A 19,080-nucleotide genomic window follows, 5' to 3' on the forward strand; every position below is an offset into this window, starting at 1 on the left:
TTTTTACATGGTGTTTTTGCATTGGAATGAATGGGAATGACACTCATCTGTTGTGGGCTTTGTGGTTTGTGCATATTGGCCACTAGGAGGCAATATACTGGAGATGTTGAGCATTATAACAGTGAAGAAATTGACAACACACAAACAAGAATAATATTAAGTATATTTATATTGTTTGTCAACATATATATATATATATATATATATATATATATATATATATATATATATATATATATATATATATATATATATACATATATATATATATATATATATACATATATACATACCGTATTTTCACGACTATAAGGCGCACCGCATTATAAGGCGCACCCTCAATGAATGACACATTTAAATTTTCTTTCCATATATAAAGCACACTGGATTATAAGGCGCGAGAAAATTTAAGACTTTTAAGTGTGCCTTATAGTCGTGAAAATACGGTATATACATTATATATATATATATATATATATATATATATATATATATATATATACCTGTGTGGGTTTTCTCTGGGTACTCCGTCTTCCTCTCACATTCCAAAAACATACATGCTAAGCTGATTGGACACTCTAAATTCCCCATAGGTATCAGTATGAGTGTAAATGGTTGTCATAGTGCCTGTAGTTAGGTGGGATAGGCTCTAGCACCCTCCGCGACCCTTGTGAGAGTAAGCGGTTAAGAAAATAAACAAATGAATTTATATATATATATGTATATATGTATATATGTGTATATATATATATATATATATATATATATATATATATATATATATATATATATATATATGTGTATATATGTATATATAAATATATATATATATATATACATATATATGTGTATATATGTATATATGTATATATATATGTGTGTGTATATATATATATATATATATATATATGTATATATGTGTATATATATATATATATATATATATATATATATATATATATATATTAATTATATATATGTATATATATGTATATGTATATGTGTATATATATATATATATATATATATATATATATATATATATATATATATATATATATATATATATATATATATATATATATATATATATATATATATATATATATATATATATATATATATAACCTTGAGGTAAGATTGTCCTTTTTTTGAATAAATAAAAAATAAAAAACACATCTCATCTTAGTTTTATGAACAGAAAATCAGCTTGAAATGTAAGTAAACATTACCAAGTGATATGACTAAAAGTAGTTTTTTTTTTTCCATTTTATTCTGGCTGTCTTTTGTCTTTTGCTTTTCAAATGTCAGTCAAGTTCACATGCACATTGACCAATCAGCTCCCCCAACCTCAGCTTGTGTCTTGCCCAGGTGTTCCTCATTTTCCAGTCCTTTTGTTTGTAAATCGAGTTCTCCCAGATTGTAAGCCTTTTTTTCTTTTGCTGTATCAGTTTTTGCTCAAAGTACTTCTATAATGTGTCTATATAATGGGAAATTTAGGCAAAACTTGCAAAATCAGGGAGAAGAATCAAGTACTATAACCTCAATCAACAGTATTTACCTTGGAAACTAATAATCCACTTGGAAATGGATGATACCACGCACTAAAAATGGTAAGTGACACTACCAACACTGATAGATATATTGCATTTAGGCACTTTTAACTGTTTCCAAAGTGCATTTATACACAAAAAAAGTTGTTACTATAGTAGCCGTTGCACTGTACCGTGGAGAAAAGGCTTCTCAGAATCCTAGCTCTTATTGTGCCGTTCAAAATTGGTCTACTATGAAAAAAAAAACATTTGAAATAGCTCCCATTATGAGGCACAGCACCCCTGCAAAATGCATCTATAATAATAAACATAATGCAGCATTGCTTGAATGTTTTGCTCTCATTTTTACAACTTGAGGTAATGTGTAAGGGCTTAATGTGCGGTTATTAAAAATATCAGACAAAAGCTTTTATAAATGAATATTATAGGAGCTGATTTTAAGGTGGGGTCAGTGACAAAATCAGTTTATGTTCAAATTTATGAAATATGTTGACTAAAGTATTTAATTAGAAATGCAGAGGTTTGCAGAATAGCCAAAAAAATTAATCAAATAAGACTAGTGTTAATTCAAAATACTATTAGTCAAGTACGACTAAAAGTACTCATTCATTTTTTGGTATTTGGACAGTGCGGGGTGCCGGAGCTGACTTTTTGCAAAATGTAGGCCAGTGAATTTTAATTAAAAAAAATCTTTAACTGCACACATTTCATTTATACATGTTTCATACTGCCTATCTTCACAAGGGTTGCAGGGGGTGCTGGAGCTGACTTTTTGCCAAACCTAGACCAGTAAATTTTGCAAAAAAAATCTTTCCGTGCATAAATTTCATTCATACTTTTTTCCATACCGTGGGGGGTGCTGGAGCCTATCCCAGCCAACTACAGGCCCCCTGAATTAGTGGCTAGCCAATCACACAGCCCAAGGAGACGGACAACCAATCATACCTAGGGACAATTTAGATCTCCTGTGTCAAAGTGGCGGCCCGGGGGCCAAATCTGGCCTGCCGCATCATTTTGTGTGGCCCGGGAAAGTAAATAATGAGTGCCGACTTTATGTTTTAGGATCAAATTAAAATGAAGAGTATAGATGTATATTAAATTTCCTGATTTTCCCCCTTTTAAATCAATAATTGTCATTTTTAATCCATTTTTTCTGTGTTTTTAGTTCAAAAATCATTTTGTAAAATCTAAAAGTATATTTAAAAAAGCTAAAATAAACATTGTTTTAGATCTATAAAAACAATGACTCGGGTTGGTTCGCAGGCTGCGTTAACGTCAACTCGGTTTCACGTGGGCCGGACCATTTTAGATATAATATTTAGATTTTTTTAAATAAGTGGATTAAAAGAACTGGATTTAAAGCCCTGAATATTCAGTTTTTTATAGATCTAAAACAATGTTTATTTTAGCTTTTTTATATATGTTTTTAGATTTATAAAAATGATTTTTGAACTAAAAACACAGAAAAAAAATGATTAAAAAATGACAATTATTGATTTAAAAGGGGGAAAATCAGGAAATTTAATATACATCTATACTCTTCATTTGAATTTGATCCTTAAACATAAAGTCAGCACTCATGATTTACTTTCCCGGGCCACATAAAATGATGCGGCGGGCCAAATTTGGCCCCCGGGCCGCCACTTTAACACATATAGACTAAACCATCTCTAATAAGCTCCTCGAGTCCAATGCTGCCACATACAAGTATTCAACAGCAGCACTTGGCCAAGCGCTATACCCAACTCTGCCACCAGAGGGCGACATTTCCCCTCTATCTTCTCCCTCGCTCCCTCTCTTTCTCTCGCTCGGATTTTCTCTCTCTTTCTGCTTTATTGGACGTCTGAGTCAAACAAGCTCGCTCTCATTCATGTTGGCTGCTGCTCTCGTGTGCGCAGGAAGCCTCGGAGTCGAGCTTTTCGGAGCGCCGCTCCATCTGACATCTCGTCCGGGAATGTAAACCGACTGACTGCGCCCCCTTCTTCCTTTCTTCCATCTTCCCCAAGACTTTTTCCTCCGACGCCAAAAATACGCCAACCAGGACTCTTACCACCGGTAAGTACTCAACTTTTCCCCCCTTTTTTTTAAATCCATGCAACCGAATGTCATGTTTCACTCATAGAATCTCCATTGTTTTTTCCCCTTGTCATGTTAAACATCCAAATATGTCCTAATAGCTTGCACAAATGGACAAAAATTGGCATCCTTTTGTGCTGCTGCGGCTCCGTCTCGGCCGTCTGGGGGTCCTTGGGGGCCCATAAATATTAGAACATGGCTATAATACAAGAACTCTCCCTGCAATTATTTAAACACTCCATGGCAAAGTCTTACTTCTTTTCCATGCGTGCACCTACTGGCCAAAACATTAGGTACACCTGCAGGTAATAGGTCTTAAAATTGCCCCCCCATCCCATAAGGTGGCCAATACATTAGGGACACCGCCTACTGTGATACAGCAACTTTTTATTTTTTATTTTTTTTGCATTTAAGCTTGCCAGCAGGAACTTTAAACTGTTTTATATTTTATTAAGGGATTTTAAGGGGTTCAAAGTTCTGGTCTGTCAAAAAATAACACGTTTATTGCTCAGTTTTTGGCTCGCTGTATCGGAATTGAACCAAATCATGAATTGATTTGGTGCACTTTGTGCACTTTTCAATGAATTAAGCCAGGGGAGGTGAAAACGCGGCTCTCGAGCCGTATGTGGCTTCCGGCCAAAAATGAACGCGGCTCGCTGTATCGGAATTGAACCAAATCATGAATTGATTTGGTGCACTTTTTGCACTTTTCAATGAATTAAGCCAGGGGAGGTGAGAACGCGGCTCTCGAGCCGTATGTGGCTCGTTGTGTCTTATCAGATTTTTGTATATACTTTGACGCTTTGCCTTGTTTCATGTTTTTCTTATTTTTTGGTCGCTCCTAAAATTATTTATCTGTTCATTTGTTTGTTGTTGGTATTTGTGCACTTACATATTCATTTATGTTGTTGGCTAGTTATGTTGTATTATGTTGAATACTTATTTATTGATTATTTATGTGTTACTTGTTTAGTGATTAATTATTTGGCTGTTTGTTGTTGTTTGTGCACTTCGGATTTGATTAAATAACTTTATTCATCCCGTATTTGGGAAATTTCGTTGTCACGGTAGCAAGAGGGTGAGAATACAGAAAAAAGACATTTTAGACATAAATAGATAGGTAATAAATACATTAATAAAAAAAATACATTACAAAACTTGGTAGGGAAGCTTTAAATCTTAATGTACTTTTATAATAAGCATTAAGCAATAAAAGCATTTAATTGGAAATTCATCAGAGCCCATCAAAAACTAAAAATAATTATATTTAAAAAAATAATTTGGTAGATTGGATTTTTTTTATGCTGCCATGAAAAACAAAATAAATTATATTTAAAAAAAATAATTTGGTAGATTGGATTTTTTTATACTGCTTCTGGCATAGTGTGTAAAAGCATTCAATTGGCAATTCATCAAGACCCATAGAGAACAAAACAAATTATATAAAAAAAAATGGTAGATTTTATTTTTTTTAATGCTGCCATGAAAAACAAAAATATATATATTTAAAAAAATAATTAGGTAGATTGGATTTTTTTTTATGCTGCTTCTGACGTAAAGTGTGGCTTTTTGACTCTGCTTCAAATTTTGGCTCTTTGTGTATAACTTGGTTAATTATGGGAACTTAACAGTTTTTTTTCGTACTTGCGAGTATAAAGAATACTACTTTTTATTTGGAAGGTGATGGTACATTTGTCAAAGCTGTATTCATCTGCTTCTTACTCATATTTTGTGAATCTGCGTTCAACTGGCTCTCAAAGTGAGTCAGAATCTGACTCTAATGCCGCGTCTGCTTCTGGCTGCCTGTAACCTAATTACCTAATTCAGTTCCAGAGTTGTTGTTATTTTTTGTTAAATTAGTTCCCGTCCGCTGCCCGACGGTGCAGTGGTTCATCCGGCTGACTTTGGTGTGGGCAGTGCGGGTTCGATTCCTAATTGCTGGCGGCGTGATTGTGAGCTTTCTCCGTTTCCTTGCGTCCCGCGATTGGTTGGCAATCAATTCGAGGTGCAGGCTCCAGCACCCCCCGTTGCCTCTCTTGTGTGGATAAGCGTAATGGAAGATGATTCATTTCTGGTAGTCTGTGTTTGGTTAAAGAAGGGAACGTTGATGAGTCCTGTTTGCGTCTGAGTCGTGTGTTTACACAAAATGCCACGCAGAAGTTTAGAACGGAAGCTTAAGAATGTAAAATGTCATCAAAAGGAGTGCATTCATTGCAAACGTCAGAAAAAGAACCAATAATGTGCATCACTACTTCATGAAGGACTGACATCCAGCATTAGAAATGTTGATTAGTTAACACTACATGATGCAAAGATGTTAAACTCGGCCAAATGATCGCCTTATTAATGATTGCAATTCTCCTTATTAAGCGATTATAAAGCATACAAGGCGCACTTAAAGGTCTAGAATTTTCTACAAAGTGGACGGGGTGCTCAATGAGTTGGTGCAGTACATTCAAGATTCTGTAGATGTCGCTGTATGACGCTGACAGCTTGACTGTCTGGGTACATTGCTTGCTGACGCGCTATATTTATATAGTGAAAAAGCGGATATCATGCTAAAAGTATGACAATATTAGCAATCGACGATTATGTTTTCGTGCTACCAGTGACCGAGACGATCCGGATTAGAGCCGAAATGGCTAAAACCAGATCCGTTTTTACAAACAAACGTACTTAAAAAGTGTACAGTGTACTCTTTGAAATGATCAAAAAACGTATAAAATATGGGAAAAACGTATAAGTTGACAGGTGTGGTAGTCAGTGATTCAGTCTCCATGTTTTTTGTTATTTCTTTATTTTGCAGGACCAAATTTATTGCTATTCGTTGTTTTACAAAAAAAAATGACTCATGCAAAAGTTGTTATACGGCATACTCAATTTAAAATGATAAAAAATACGTATAAAATATGGGAAATACATATAAGTTGACAGGTGTGGTAGTCTCCTTTTTTTTGCTGGACCAAGTTTTTTGCTATTATTGCAGAAAAAAATACTCGTACAAAAGTTGTTATTCGGCGTATTATATTTAAAACAAGGGTGTCAGACTCGGGTTGGTTCGCGGGCTGCTTTAATGTCAACGTGATTTATCGTGGGCCGGACCATTTTAGATATAATATTTAGATTTTTCTTTTTATAAATGGATTAAAAGAACTGGATTAAAAGCCCTGAATATTCAGTTTTTTATATATCTAAAACAATGTTTATTTTAGCTTTTTTAAAATATATTTTTAGATTTTACAAAATAATTTTGGAACTAAAAACACAGAAAAAAATGGATTAAAACATGACAATGATTGATTTAAAAGGGGGAAAATCAGGAAATTTAATATACATCTATGCTCTTCATTTTAATTTAATCCTAAAACAGAAAGTCAGCACTCATGATTTACTTTCCCGGGCCGCACAAAATGATGCGGCGGGCCAGATTTGGCCCCCGGGCCGCCACTTTGACACATGTGATTTAAAATGATCAAAAAATACACATAAAATATGGGAAATATGTACAAGTCTCCTTGTTTATTATTATTTTTTTTTGCTGGACCAAATTTATTGCTATTATTGCCAAAAAAACATATAAAATATGGAAAATACATACAAGTCTCCTTGTTTATTTTTTATTTTTTTTGTTGGACGAGATTTACTAGTATGATATTAAATCTAGTTCGCAGATGTATCATATTTAAAACAAAGTAGTAGATATTCCTTGACAGCAACCTGTAGTTCCGTTTACCTTGACATCACTGTTCTTTTGTATGATGTTTATTCAAAAAATTCATATTTTGGAGTCAACTCGCCTGGCATGAAAATGATGGAACAATGACACCAATTTTTTTAGGCTCTTGGCCACCTTGCCTATGGTGAGAAACTGCCTTGTTGTGACCAAAGCGCCAACTGCTTCAGTTGTGGTGTGTCTATAGAGCAGTTGGGGGGGGGGGGTTGGAGATCTCCGCTGATAGTCAGCCACGCACCCCACGGTCTGTGTGTGCCGAGCGGCTTCGTACTTGAAGCGCCCGCGGTGTGTTGGATGGCCATCTCGCACCCTGGAAAAGCCTCTTCCAACACGTCGCAAGATGTTACACATACCATGTGACGGTTTCAGATGTGACATTTAAATTTTACATGCTGCAGTAGCAGTAGCAGTGGCTTCACCGCAGTCCTCTATTTCTGCTTTTGAGCTGAGTTGAATATCAGTTACAAGTACAAGATGTTAGGAAAACATTGTTTCAATGACTGAGTATTTTATCACCTAGTTTGAGTTGGCCAATATATCCCATTTGCTGTGTTTTCCGAGCTAACCACTTTATAGCTTTTTGTACCTGACTACAGTGGTACCTCGAGATACAAGCTTAATGCGTATGTCGATTTTCTCGTAACTCAAATGAGTGTTTCCCATAGAAATGAACTAAAAACAGATTAGTTTGTTCCAACCCTCTGAAAAAAGACCCAAAACAGGATATTGGATTGGAAATTTTTTTATTTGTTCTAATTTGCCATCTATTAACAGAGTAACAAATAACTAGTGGTTTAATAGAACTAAAATGTGTTTGATAGTACTAAAATTAGACAGATTTTGCAAGGGGAAAAGAGAGGGGGGGGGGGGGCCTTTTTGCACAGCAATGCGCTCGTAACATAACATAAACAAATTTAAATGGACTTGGATTACGATGCAGACACACTCAAAAAATAAGTTTAATCTAACCCACATGTGTCAAAGTGACGGCCCGGGGGCCAAATCTGGCCCGCCGCCTAATTTTGTGTGGCCCGGAAAAGTAAATTATGAGTGCCGACTTTCTGTTTTAGGATCAAATTAAAATGAAGAGTAGAGATGTATATTGAATTTCCTGATTTTCCCCCTTTTAAATCAATAATTGTAATTTTTTAATCCATTTTTTCTGTGTTTTTAGTTCAAAAATCATTTTGTAAAATCTAAAAATATAAAAAAAAGCTAAAATAAACATTGTTTTAGATCTATAAAAAACTGAATATTCAGGGTTTTAATCCAGTTCTTTTAATCCATTTATAAAAAAATATCTAAATATTATATCTAAAATGGTCCGGCCCACATGAAATCAAGTTGACGTTAAAGCGGCCCGTGAACCAACCCGAGTCTGACACCCTTGATCTAACCTAACACTAAAATTAATTCTAATTTTGTGTGACATTTTGATTCCTTTCTTCTCCCGGGTTGGCTTTATTTGCCCTGCCTCCACCCTGACTTTCAGATGCAACCTATTGAGGGTTGTTTGCTTTAAATATCTTCCCAAAATTTGACTCTTATCTCAAATTGCTCGTACGTCGGGGCACTCGTATGTCGAGGTACCACTGAATTTTATTTATGTGACGACTTATTCATGTTGACTACTTATTTATTGATTATTATGTGTGCACTTCATACTGAAGCTTTAAATCTAATTATACTTGAATAATGACAACTAAGGCATTCACGTCAATTAACCATCAAAGTGTTCAGCGTTTGCTTTTTAAGATATCCAGTCTTGTGAATGGTTATAATGTCTAGACCTCGATTTTAAGACAACCGACACATTTTCAGTCTTAATTCAATGCAAAAACATCGTCTTATATTCGGGCGAATACAGTATATAGGTATGTGCATATTCTGTACTATAGAGAACTCCTACTTTAATGTCAATTATGATACATTTAAGTGTTTTGAATGGACTTTAACTCTCTTTTTTTCCTTTTTTAAACTCTTCCTTTGTGAAAGTAACTTGACGCGCCTACTTTGATGGGAAAACAAGGAGCCGTAAAAGTAGAAAGAGAGCGCAAAAGGGCATTTGAAGTTCTCGCTATCATTTTGCCGAAAGATCAAACTGAGCGGCTCCACCCAAATAGTCCCCGTTGTTCGAGGAGACTCCATTGGCTGATGTGACAGCTCGGTGCGGGACCCCTCTCGCTCCGTAAACACAAAACGCTTCTCAAGATGAAAACATCAACTTGCCGGGGAACCTTAAGATGTTGACACCTGCTCTGAAGTCACGTGAACGAGGCGCCGGATCTCTTTTTTTCCTCGCGTGTCAGAATGCGCTTGGATTATTCCGCTGCTGTTTAGTCAGCGATTCAAATCATTTTAGCATTTTTTTTTTCATCTGCAGAGCATACAGTTTGTGCCGCACGGTCCCTAAGGACCAATTTAGTCCGCGGTCTGAACCGTTGAGGCGGCAGAATAATCAGTGCATCGCGAATGCAAACAAAAGGCCAATTTAGTGCTATGAAATACAGGTTTTTGTCATATTTTTCATTGATATTTAACCTGGCTAGGGTAATCGTTGCTCATTCATTCGTGATCCGATCATTTTTATTTTAATGGTGTCATTCATGACATGTTTGGAGAAATTCTAAATGGTTTAAAGACATCCTAGCCAAGGATTTATGTAGTGTCGGAGTAGTAAAAAATAGCTGTTCTAAAATACATACCGTATTTTCTCACAGATACACCGTATTTGTAACAAACAAAACAGGGTACGGCTTATACGCGCATAAATAAGACTTGACTTGCACGAAACTGCAAGGTGATAAAGACGAAACGCCGTAACGCAAGACAATGCAGGGGAGACAAATTAAAAAAGGAAGTCATGTGAGCAGTACAACCAGGAAGTGTCCGTAGCGGTCTAGTTAGTCATGCCTAGGTAAGATGGCGGCGCCTTGAGCGATCAATGGCAGGTATAAGTACGTGAGTTTTGTTCATGTTTTATGCAAGAGTTGAATTGAATTTGATTTTTAGACGTCAAAATACATTTTGTTTAGCGTTTTATCTGTTTATCTTTTCTCTATTTTGAAATAAATGACCGTATCGACCGCATTGTCTTGCGTTATGGTGTCATGGCGTTATGGCGTTATGGCGTCATGGCGTCATGGCGTCATGGCGTTATGGCGTCATGGCGTCATGGCGTCATGGCGTCATGGCGTCATGGCGTCATGGCGTCATGGCGTCATGCCGTCATGGCGTCATGGCGTCATGCCGTTATGACGTCATGCCGTTATGATCTCATGGAGTCATGCTGTAATTACATCATGGTGTCATGCCGTTATGACGTCATGTCATTATGACGTCATGCTGCTATGGCGTCATGGCGTCATGCCGTTATGACGTCATGGCGGTTCGTCTTTGTCACCTTGCATTTTCGTACATGTCAAGTCTAATTTGTGCGCATATAAGCCGTACCCTCGATTCAGTCATCATTTCTTACCACAAATACGACGGATATGCGAGTTTTGTTGAGCGCACAAAATAGCAGTTCTTGGTCCAGTTATTGTGGTGGTAAGCGGTCCTTTGTTGTGAGGACAAGTATGTGGAAGGGAAAAATTGATGTGCAGCCGGGATGACGGTGTGAATTCCGAGAAAAAGCGAACAGTTCAAACTCAAAAAATTCATCCACCTATGTTCCAAATGCTTATCTCGTTCCGGATCACAGCCCAGTTGAGCTCCCATTGGACGAGAGCACCAAGAAAGCCTCGATCTTCATTCTAACAGCACAACTTAAGTTGGTGATGCTACTAGCCGACAGAAGTTTACTTTGCGGTCCACGTTGCGCTTTAAACATCGGCGAAAGGAATCCTGGCACGGGCCCACTTGGCTCCGTGTTGAGGATGAAATAAATGAAGGTACTATAACTGCTGAGTCAGAGAGGAGAGTGACCCACCCTGTGATCATCTCGCATACAAATTGAAGCTCACCTCATTTTGTTGAGTGCTCAGTCAAATGTGTGTGGGTATGCGGGTGAGAGAGAAAGCGAGGTGACTGCGAGGTTGTGTCTGACTTTGAGGAACAGGATTAGCCAACCGTGCGCCGCATCCTCTCATTGCTCATGAAAGAAGGAAGCGTGTAGGTTCGGTGAAGTTGCGCTCCCTTTTAATGCAGCGTAGCATTTCGGATTTGTGCAATTGTTCGGACTTTGGTTTGGTTTTCAGCCAGGGTCATGACCCGGGAACTTATTTACTCACTTGAACATTAGGGGAAAGGTCATTTTTTGACAGATCATATTTTGCTTAAATGTGTTCACCAGGGGTGGCCCGGCGGCGGAGTGGTTAGCTCGTTTTGTGTTCAAATCCAGGTTGGTCCAGCTGTGTGGCGTTTGTTCCTGGGCCTGTGTGGGTTTTCTCGGGGTACTCCAGTTTCCTCCCACATTCCGAAAACATGCATGTTAGGCTGATTGGACACTCTAAATTGCCCCTAGCTATGATTGGATGTTCGTTGTCTCATCGTGCCCTGCGATTGGCTGGCCCATTTGTGTGGAGTTTGCATGTTCTTCTCAGGCTTTCGTGGGTTTTCTCCGGGTACTCCGGTTTCCTCCTACATTCCGAAAACATGCATGCTAGGCTGATTGGACACTCTAAATTGCCCCTAGCTATGATTGGATGTCCTTTGTCTCATCGTGCCCTGCGATTGGCTGGCCCACCTGTGTGGAGTTTGTATGTTCTTACTGTGCCTGTGTGGTTTTTTTACGGGTGCTCCGGTTCCCCCCCCACATTCCGAAAACATGCATGGTAGGCTATTTGGACACTAAATTGCCTCTAGCTATGATTGGATGTTCTTTGTGTCATCGTGCCCTGCGATTGTGTAGAGTTTGCATGTTCTTCACGGGCTTTTGTGGGTTTTCTCCGGGTACTCCGGTGTCCCCCCCCCCCCACACTTTCCTAAAACATGCATGCCAGGCTGATTGTACTCTCTAAATTGCGCCTAGGTGTGCGTATGAGGGAATGGTTATCTGTCTCCTTGTGATTGGCTGGCCACTTATTCAGGGTGTTCCCTGCCTCTGCCCCGAAGTCAGCTGGGATGGGCTCCAGCACCCCCCGTGACCCTTGTGAGGATAAAGCGGTTCAGAAAATGAATGAATGTGTTCACCCATTACCTTTTGATTGTAGAAAACACAATGCTACCTGACACCTACCAATCCTCCAGATTTGACCCGCTCTTCAGATAACAAGGCTAACGTCTATCTACAAGGGTCGCGGGGGGTGCTGGAGCCAATCCCAGCTGACTTCCAGCAAACATTCACGCTCATACTCATACCTACAGGCAATTGAGAGTGTCTAACCAGCCTAGCATGCATGTTTTTGGAATGTGGGAGAAAACCAGAGTACCTGGAGAAAACCCACGCAGGCCACGGTAGACCATGCAAACTCCACACAGGTGGACCGACCTGGATTGGAACCCAGGACCCCAGAACGGTGAGGCCGACATGCTAACCACTCCCCCCAATGATCATTTTAGCGAGCAGTCCTGAGTCTTACTGTTATCTTGGCGTCATTTCAACTTTCTGCGCCATTTTGTCTTGGTGTCACCGTGTCCATCCGTCAAATATTTTTAAAACTTCACGTCTACGTGCGCCTTCTTTGGGCGTCACGTGCAATTCCGTCACCTTCAAATTCCCCCAACACGCCACGTTTAAAGCGTTGGATGACGCGAGGGACACGGATGATGGAGCACATAAGCGGCGTGCCGTTGAAAGTAAACGCTTCCGTTTTGTTCCGCCCCGAGCCAAATGGAAACGGCGCACTCTCCGAAAAATGATGAAACGTAGCCAATGCACCTTGAGGTTCAGGGCTTTAAAGTATTGCGACTCGGACGCTGAAATTGCCCCACGTATGACTAACTTTACAAGCTGGCGACGCGTGGGGAAACCGTGGTGAAGCGACACCGACATGGCACTTCCAAATGGATCAGAAATTGGAAAGAATGGCTGGAGTTTCAGAAAAGTGGTGACAAAAGCATTTTTTTTTGCCCTCTGCGACGAATGCATTCAATAATGTCTGCCTAATGGGGCTTTGTGAGATTTTCATTTTTTTCTTCTTCTTGTCCCTATTTGTCTTTCTTCCTTCTTCGTCACAGTTATGGAATTGAGTGTGACTGTCTGGTGTGGGAATTCTTCCCTTTTCCTTTTTCTCTGTAGTAGTCCTACTTTTTGAATCCAAATACTAGAATGAATAAAAGGGTGTGTCACTTTAAGGCTTATTTTCAATGGTCTCGAGATGACAAATAGTTCAAGGGTCAGCATAAGAGACATTTGTTTGATTTTGTACTTTGGATATGTTAAAAAAAATGGATTGCGGTTCTTTTAGTGTCCCTTCAGTTCACTACAAAGTATTTTTCAACAATTGCATGAATTTTCCTAGCATACCTGTCAACGTTTTATGGACTTGAAGGGGTCCTGCTTGGAGTTCCGGCCATGTTTTTCTTTATCTGTGTATAGATAGAAGTGGAAAAGCTCAAACTCCAATCATTTACTGTATTTTCTCGCATGTATGTCATATTTGTCGCTAAAAAAATGATGACTGAATCGAGGGTACGGCTTATATGCGCACAAATTAGATTTGATATGCACGAAACGCCAAAACGCGAGATAATGCAGGCCGATACGGACATGTATTTCAAAATAGAGAAAAGATAAACAGATAAAACGGTAAACAAAATTAATTTTGACGTCTATGAATCGAAATTCAATTTAAAAAAAATGTATCTTGCATAAAACGTGAAAAAAATCAAACTTGTGCCTGGCATTGCTCGCTCAGGGCTCCGCCATCTTACCTAGGGATGGCAAACTAGACCGCTACGGACACACTTCCTGGTTGTATTGGTCACATGACTTCCTTTTTGAATTTGTCTACATCAAGGGTGTCAGACTCGGGTTGGTTTTAGATTTTACAAAATGATTTTTGAACTAAAAACACAGAAAAATGGATTAAAACATTACAATTATTGATTTAAAAGGGGGAAAATCAGGAAATTTAATATACATCTATACTCTTCATTTGAATTTGATCCTAAAACAGAAAGTCGGCACACATGATTTACTTTCCCAGGCCACACAAAATGATGCGGTGGGCCAGATTTGGCACCTGGGCCGCCACTTTGACACATGTGGTCTACGTGCAGGCAACACCCTTTAGGAATGTGCAATCCAGCACATTCAATTGATGCAGTATCTCGGAAATACGACGTCATGATTTTTCTTAACATGTTCCCTTCAAAGTAACACCTTTGTACTCCCTATTAAAACCATGAATATGGAGGTGAAAATTGTGCATCAGGGGCGGCTTATACGAGGGAAATGGTAAAATTCAACCATATTAAGGCATTTTTAAGAGTACGGCTTATACGCAGAGGCGGTCAATATGCAAGAAAATGAGGTATACTGTTTTTTTCGCACCCATGAAGATGAAAATTGTGAATCAGGGGGCGGCTTCCACGAGAGAAATTGTAAAATTCAACCATTTTAAGGGTACAGCTTATAGGTGGAGGCGGTCAATATGCAAGAAAATGAGGTTTACTGTTTTTTTCGCACCCATGAAGGTGAAAATTGTGAATCAGGGGGCGGCTTACACGAGAGAAATTGTAAAATTCAACCATTTTAAGGGTACAGCTTATAGGTGGAGGCGGTCAATATGCAAGAAAATGAGGTTTACTGTTTTTTTCGCACCCATGAAGGTGAAAATTGTGAATCAGGGGGCGGCTTACACGAGAGAAATTGTAAAATGCAACCATTTTAAGGCAATTTTAAGGGTACGGCTTATACGCGGAGGCGGTCAATATGCAAGAAAATGCGGTATACTGTTTATTTCGCACCCATAAAAGTGAAAATTGTGAATCAGGGGCCGGCTTATACGAGAGAAATTGTAAAATTCAACCATTTTAAGGCAATTTTAAGAGTACAGCTTCTACGCAGAGGCAGTCAATATGCAAGAAAATGCGGTATACTGTTTTTTCCCCACCCATGAGATTCACTGTAACATAACATTTGTTCATTTGAAGTGCCAAATCCGCAAATTATCAACATTTTTAGTCTCTAGATGCTTTGCATAACACTCAGACTCAGTCTGGCATCACATCTGATTCCCAACTTTCCTCCCACTGACCGGTAGTAGCGCACGATGCATGTCAATCTACCGTAACCAGTTTATCAAACACCCTGTCACGCATGTCGTCGTGTGTCCCTTTTTAACCTGTGGACGTGTACTATGCACGCATTTGATGGACGCGATTGTGTATGCGGGTGACCTAGAACAACCACGGGGCGGGGGATCGAGTAGACTAGAGGATTACTGATGGGATTCTGTCTGCATGCTGATGCGAGAGGAGACGTTGAATTGGAGAAATGGAGAGTTGAGATTGCCGTACGAGCGAGTCAACGGGCTGAAGTGCCACTCATTCTGCTATAGAAGAATAATTGAGTGAGTGCTGCCCGTGAAATATTATCTGGAATGACATTTTATGCTCTGTTGAAAGAAAAATGAAAAGCAAATGTACTTTTCATTTTAATTAAGCCTTCCTTTTAACTTTATTCAGAACTCCGAGAGAGAAAAACCTGCCAGCACTGTGAGGAGGATTTGTTTCCTTGTGACATCTCAACCAAAAAGTTGCTAAAAATGATATCTAATACTCATTAAGTCAAATGCCAGTGACTGATAGATGTCAAAGATAGATTCTGTCAATCATGTTCTCATTTGAAAATTAAAAGAGGCTTGAACTATAAGGTTCAATCTTTTTTTTCTTCATTTATTAATTTTCTGATTCGCTTTATCCGTAAGGGTCGCGGGGGGTGCTGGAGCCCATCCCAGCTGAATGAATGAATGTGTTCACCCATTACCTTTTAATTGTAGAAAACACAATGCTAAACTGACACCTAACAATCCTCCAGATTTTACCCTCTCTTCAGCTAACAAGGCTAACGTCTATCTGCAAGGGTCGCGGGGGGTGCTGGAGCCCATCCCAGCTGACTTCCAGCAACCATTCACACTCGCACTCATACCTAAGGGAAATATAGAGTGCCCAATTAGCCTAGCATGAATGCTTTTGTATTGTGGGAGGAAACCAGAGTACCCGCAGAAAACCCACGCAGGCCCGGGGAGAACTTGCAAACTCCACACAGCTAGGATTCAAACCCAGGACCCCAGAGCTGTGAAGCCGACACGCTAGCCACTCATCCACCGGGCTGCCATAAACTTTAATCTGTGCTATTGAATTCATATTTTAATTGAAATGCAGATAAATTCAATTTTTTGTGTCAGGAATACAAATAAAAACATTTTAGGAAAAAACAGTGAGAACGAGAGGGTTCGGTCGCTTGAAAAGTAGGTAACTCCAATTTATTCATTCATTGTCCACTGCATAAAGGATCACGGGGGTGCTGGACCCTATCCAAGCACACTGTGGGCAGGAGTGAAGACGCACCCTGAATTGGTTGCCGGCCAATCGCAGGGCACAGGGAGACAAACAACCATTGTGGGTGCAGGTTTTTTGTTTCAACTGATTTAGCACTGACAGTTTAACCAATCAGATTTCTTCTGAAACCAGCCGCACATGACCGGAATTAAGTGTAGAGTCTTCAACCAGACTAGAGTGCATGTTTTTAGTGAGCGGGAGGAACCCGGAGTATCCGGAGAAAACCCACAAATGCACGGGGACAACATGCAAACTCCACACAAGTGGACTCTCAAACTCAGAACTGTGCTTTAAGAGGCCATTTTATTTAGTTTTATTCTGTCTTTTGGACAAAAAGACTTGTTCGTCGGGTTTGTGAGTAAAAATGCAAATATATTTTTGTCGCAAATTTTTCGTGATATGGTCATCTGCCAATGCATCGTTATTTCACACCATACCTGTCAACCTCGGCCAATCGCTCGCCTTATTAATGATTGCAATTCCCCTTTTTAAGCGATAAAAAACGTACAAATCCAACGCGGCACATACTTACTCATAGGGTGCACGTAAATGTGTAAAAAAAAGTGGACGGCTTTCTGAACCGCTATATTTTTATAGTAAAAAGGCGGGTGGTTGAAAGGGAAATGCGGGTGCGTATCATGCTCAAAGCAAGACAATATTAGCAGTCGTCGATTACATTTTCATCTGCCACCAGTGACCGAGACGATCCGGATTAGAGCCGAAATGGCTATAACCAAATCGGTTTTACAAAAAAAAAAGTAGTGGTACCTTGCCATACGATCTTAATCCGTTCCGAGACTGAGAACGTATGTCGAGCTTTCCGTAACTCGAGCGAACGTTTCCCATTGAAATGTATTAAAAACAAATTAATTTGTTCCAACCCTCTGAAAAAACACCCAAAACAGGATATTGGATTGGAAATTTTTTTTTTATTTCTTCTAGTTCGCCATCTCTTAACAAAGTAACACATATCTAGTGGTTTAATAGTAATAACATGTGTTTAATATAACTAAAATTGCACAATAGGATAACACACGACCACTTGCCAACGAGAGGTAGTCTTGAATTAGCGATCGCTCCGCCAACGGGAGCTAACATGCTAAGGTGGGGGGAAACAGGAAATGCAACAGCCTACCCACGTATTGATTGTGGGTAATGATGTTTTATTCTGAGAAAGGGTGCCATTGCCTATCGGTGCTTTTGTGCACGAGTATACTTCATTACCCAGAAAGCCCTCTTTTTGCCCGCGCATCGTGCGTTTCCTGGTCCATGTGTAGGCGAAAGAAACCGTTCAGTGCTCGTAGATATCTGTTATACACGAAAGAGATGCAGCAATAAAAGACAGTGCGCTACAATGATAAACAGCCTCTCATGCCATGGCCAACTGGCTTGGTCGCATCTCGAAATTTTGATCGTATCGCGAGCGAATTATTCGATCGAAATTTTCATCGTACCTCGAGCATGTCATAGTTAGAGCTGATCATAGGTCGAGGTACCACTGTACTAAGAAATATCCCATAGAAATGTTGTTATACGGCGTACACAATTTGAAATGATCAAAAAACGTACACGTTAACAGGTAAGCCATCATCACACAAAAGGTGTTTTCAATGAACTATCTTTACGATCGCTATCGTCAACAAAAACAACACGGCTTCCTCGTGACATCACGTTTATTCCCCAAGCTGTACTTTAAAACAAAGACTGCCTGGAGAACTCTGGAAATAGTTGTATTTTTACGTGCTTCACTCGCTCACCCCATTCGTTCTTCAACCCTGTTTGTGTTCTGGAAGTGATTACCGTGCCAGACAGACCAATCAGATAAGGCAGCAGGGCCTGCAATGGGTCACGGGCAAGGGGTTATGGGTCGAATTCTTGGCTCCCTGATTAGAACCATTCTTCGGAGTGTTACATCGGAAAGTATCACAGCAGCCGTATTGAACCCACACAGAACCCAAGTGTTGCATTTGAAGGGTGATGTCACCATGACTTGTTTGGTGTATTGTCGCCTTGAAAATTGTTCAGGCGAAATACTGAGAAAGGATGCTTTTTTCGATCAATCTTCTATTCGCTGAACCACATTTTGGCGTTATTTTTGGTAGCTGTTCGTTGCTAAGATACGTAAGACACGCGTCAAACAAATGTCCCTTTTTAATTTCTAACAAAAAAAATGGCGGTAATGTAAAAACAAATCCACAAAAGTTGGTCTATGGACCAATTTTGTTGCCAACAGGAAATTAGTTTGACAGTTGTTGGTAATTATGTTTG

At 39.2% G+C, this 19,080-nt stretch overlaps 1 protein-coding gene across 3 annotated transcripts in view; it reads left to right on the forward strand.

Annotated features, from left to right (window-relative positions):
* Positions 1 to 1,356: 1,356 nt before the first annotated feature.
* LOC144085564 (plexin-A1-like) overlaps positions 1,357 to 19,080 on the forward strand; it is a 242,470-nt gene continuing 224,746 nt past the window's right edge. For all 3 annotated transcript variants that reach the window (XM_077614962.1, XM_077614972.1, XM_077614983.1), the window contains exons 1-2: positions 1,357 to 1,613; positions 3,452 to 3,608. The gene's annotated coding sequence lies outside the window, so the exon portion shown is untranslated. The remainder of the gene's footprint in view (positions 1,614 to 3,451; positions 3,609 to 19,080) is intronic.

The sequence above is a fragment of the Stigmatopora argus genome, chromosome 1, assembly GCF_051989625.1.
Source record: "Stigmatopora argus isolate UIUO_Sarg chromosome 1, RoL_Sarg_1.0, whole genome shotgun sequence".
NCBI lineage: Eukaryota > Metazoa > Chordata > Actinopteri > Syngnathiformes > Syngnathidae > Stigmatopora > Stigmatopora argus.